General features: G+C 38.9%; 1 protein-coding gene across 1 annotated transcript in view; it reads right to left on the bottom strand.

Moving 5' to 3' along the window:
- Window positions 1-414: 414 nt before the first annotated feature.
- The window catches only part of LOC110526872 (tumor protein p53-inducible protein 11), a 109,945-nt gene continuing 106,144 nt past the window's right edge, over window positions 415-4,215 (bottom strand). Inside the window, exon 7 of the mRNA XM_090223262.1 lies at window positions 415-4,215. This exon is cut by the window's right edge and continues 1,756 nt beyond it. The gene's annotated coding sequence lies outside the window, so the exon portion shown is untranslated.

Raw genomic sequence — 4,215 nt, 5'->3', positions numbered from 1 at the left:
TACTATACCCCCCCCCCCCAAAAAAAAAACTACATCTCTGTAGAAGTGTCAAAACAACTTTTTTATTTATTTATTTAAAGCACGTCAGATCCAACGTGTGACACAAAGTGTCCTAAACCTTCTGTTGTTTTCTGAAGAACGCTTCTAGTATGTTCTCTCTACCTCGATGCAGAAGCAACGGCCCAGTTTCCACGACCCAAAAGCTGAAGTACATCACCATTTTTTAAAAATGTACCTTTTTGATGCACTGCTGGAACATAAAATACCTGTTGAGTGGGAGGATTATACTGATACATTGTCCTGATTGATTCGTTTTCCTTGTGTCACATTATCCCAGACTGAAGAATTATCCTTCAGTCAGTCCAGCAAAAAAACATACACATGGAAGAATGTTTGAGTCCCACAAAACAAAACCAGTGTTATTGTCCTTTAATACAACATATATTACTACAGAACAAAACCAGTGTTATTGTCCTTTAATACAACATATATTACTACAGAACAAAACCAGTGTTATTGTCCTTTAATACAACATATATTACTACAGAACAAAACCAGTGTTATTGTCCTTTAATACAACATATATTACTACAGAACAAAACCAGTGTTATTGTCCTTTAATACAACATATATTACTACAGAACAAAACCAGTGTTATTGTCCTTTAATACAACATATATTAGTACAGAACAAAACCAGTGTTATTGTCCTTTAATACAACATATATTACTACAGAACAAAACCAGTGTTATTGTCCTTTAATACAACATATATTACTACAGAACAAAACCAGTGTTATTGTCCTTTAATACAACATATATTACTACAGAACAAAACCAGTGTTATTGTCCTTTAATACAACATATATTAGTACAGAACAAAACCAGTGTTATTGTCCTTTAATACAACATATATTAGTACAGAACAAAACCAGCGGTGTGTTCATCAGGAAACACAACGGGAAAAAACTGACATGAGCGTTTCTTATTGAACCTCACTGTTTCACTCTGGGTTTTTTTCTTCTGTTTTGCACCAATATGAACATGACCCAGACCAACATGAAACAGGACATTAGACAACAGTAGTCGTTCTCTGAGCCAGACCTACATGAACAGACAAAGCTGTGTGTCTTAAAATATATATCTTGTACTGCCAATTAAAGTATGTTCACTCTCTACACACAAGTTCTGCCCCTAACTCGAGGTTCCCCAAACAGGCTTATACAAGTTCTACATGACTCACGGGACTTGGTATCTACAGAAGAGACAGTCTGAAAACAACACTGTTCTCTGTCTGCAGGTACATGTTCAGTAACTAGCACATGTGTATAAGTGGCATATCGCAAAATACAAATCACCTTATTATTTGGCAATCAGATTTAAAAAGATCCTTTCCTAAACAATATTAAACCAGAGCTTTATCTGTGAACACAACGGATTTAAGTGGTTGGGGCTGAGACCAGAGCCCTATTCCCTATATAGTGGTACTACTATAGACCAGAGCCCTATTCCCTATATAGTGGTACTACTATAGACCAGAGCCCTATTCCCTATATAGTGGTACTACTATAGACCAGAGCCCTATTCCCTATATAGTGGTACTACTATAGACCAGAGCACTATTCCCTATATAGTGGTACTACTATAGACCAGAGCCCTATTCCCTATATAGTGGTACTACTATAGACCAGAGCCCTATATAGTGGTACTACTATAGACGAGAGCCCTATCCCCTATATAGTGTACTACTGTAGACCAGAGCCCTATATAGTGGTACTACTATAGACCAGAGCCCTATTATCCCCTATATAGTGGTACTACTACAGACCAGCGCCCTATTCCCTATATAGTACACTACTATAGACCAGAGCCCTATTCCCTATATATTAGTACTATTATAGACCAGAGCCATATTCCCTATATAGTGGTACTACTATAGACCAGAGTCCTATTCCCTATATAGTGGTACTACTATAGACCAGAGCCCTATCCCCTATATAGTACACTACTATAGACCAGAGCCCTATTCCCTATATAGTGCACTACTTCTGAACAGAGTCCTATGTGGGGTAAGTATAGGGGGCCATTTGGGCAGCATAAGCACCAAGCAGTCACGTTGACTGGAGTGTTGCTGTGGAGCCACAATCTAAACCCGTCAAGGTGTTTATCTAAACAGACCGTCAAGGGGCAATCTGCAGTTGAAACAATAATATATAACGTGTCCACCCCACCACTGTTTTGGTTAAAAGCTGAGGGATGGGGATGGAGATTTGTAAACACTCTCAAATTCATAGACAGAGCTATGGATGCAAGGACTGACCATCCATGATATCAAATTGATAGTTCTAACACTGTTTGAGGAGAGGGGGTATAATCAGAGCTAGATCTATGGTTCTAGGTCTAATCAGAACTAGATCTATGGTTCTAGGTCTAATCAGAACTAGATCTATGGTTCTAGGTCTAATCAGAACTAGATCTATGGTTCTAGGTCTAATCAGAACTAGATCTATGGTTCTAGGTCTAATCAGAACTAGATCTATGGTTCTAGGTCTAATCAGAACTAGATCTATGGTTCTAGGTCTAATCAGAACTAGATCTATGGTTCTAGGTCTAATCAGAACTAGATCTATGGTTCTAGGTCTAATCAGAACTAGATCTATGGTTCTAGGTCTAATCAGAACTAGATCTATGGTTCTAGGTCTAATCAGAACTAGATCTATGGTTCTAGGTCTAATCAGAACTAGATCTATGGCTCTGGGTCTAATCAGAGCTATTTCTATGGTTCTGGGTCTAATCAGAACTGCTGTATCTGTGGTTCTGGGTCTAATCAGAGCTGCTAGATCTATGGTTCTGGGTCTAATCAGAACTGCTATATCTATGGTTCTGGGTCTAATCAGAGCTGCTAGATCTATGGTTCTGGGTCTAATCAGAGCTGCTAGATATATGGTTCTGGGTCTAATCAGAACTGCTGTATCTATTGTTCTGGGTCTAATCAGAACTGCTATATCTATGGTTCTGGGTCTAATCAGAGCTAGATCTATGGTTCTGAGTCTAATCAGAGCTAGATCTATTGTTCTGGGTCTAATCAGAGCCATATATATGGTTCTGAGTCTAATCAGAGCTAGATCTATGGTTCTGAGTCTAATCAGAGCTAGATCTATTGTTCTGGGTCTAATCAGAGCCATATATATGGTTCTGAGTCTAATCAGAGCTAGATCTATGGATCTGAGTCTAATCAGAGCTATATCTATGGTTCTGAGTCTAATCAGAGCTAGATCTATGGTTCTGTGTCTAATCAGAGCTGCTATATCTATGGTTCTGGGTCTAATCAGAGCTATATCTATGGTTCTGGGTCTAATCAGAACTGCTGTATCTATGGTTCTGGGTCTAATCAGAGCTGCTAGATCTATGGTTCTGGGTCTAATCAGAACTAGATCTATGGTTCTGAGTCTAATCAGAGCTATATATATGGTTCTGAGTCTAATCAGAGCTAGATCTATGGTTCTGGGTCTAATCAGAACTAGATCTATGGTTCTGGGTCTAATCAGAACTAGATCTATGGTTCTGGGTCTAATCAGAGCTATATATATGGTTCTGGGTCTAATCAAAACTAGATCTATGGTTCTGGATCTAATCAGAGCTGCTATATCTATGGTTCTAGGTCTAATCAAAACTAGATCTATGGTTCTGGATCTAATCAGAGCTGCTATATCTATGGTTCTGAGTTTAATCAGAGCTGCTATATCTATGGTTCTGGGTCTAATCAGAACTAGATCTATGGTTCTGGGTCTAATCAGAACTAGATCTATGGTTCTGGGTCTAATCAGAGCTGCTACATCTATGATTCTGGGTCTAATCAGAGCTGCTATATCTATGGTTCTGGGTCTAATCAGAGCTGCTATATCTATGGTTCTGGGTCTAATCAGAACTAGATCTATGGTTCTGGGTCTAATCAGAACTAGATCTATGGTTCTGGGTCTAATCAGAGCTGCTACATCTATGATTCTGGGTCTAATCAGAGCTGCTAGATCTATGGTTCTGGGTCTAATCAGAGCTGCTATATCTATGGTTCTGGGTCTAATCAGAACTAGATCTATGGTTCTGGGTCTAATCAGAGCTGCTAGATCTATGGTTCTGGGTCTAATCAGAGTTGCTATATCTATGGTTCTGAGTTTAATCAGAGCTGCTAGATCTATGGTTCTGTGTCTAATCAGAG

This window comes from Oncorhynchus mykiss, chromosome 26 (genome assembly GCF_057628025.1).
Source record: "Oncorhynchus mykiss isolate SJ-2025 chromosome 26, ASM5762802v1, whole genome shotgun sequence".
Taxonomy (NCBI): Eukaryota; Metazoa; Chordata; class Actinopteri; order Salmoniformes; family Salmonidae; genus Oncorhynchus; species Oncorhynchus mykiss.
The sequence above is the reverse complement of the archived record's forward strand: the minus strand, read 5'-3'. Positions and strand labels throughout refer to the sequence as shown.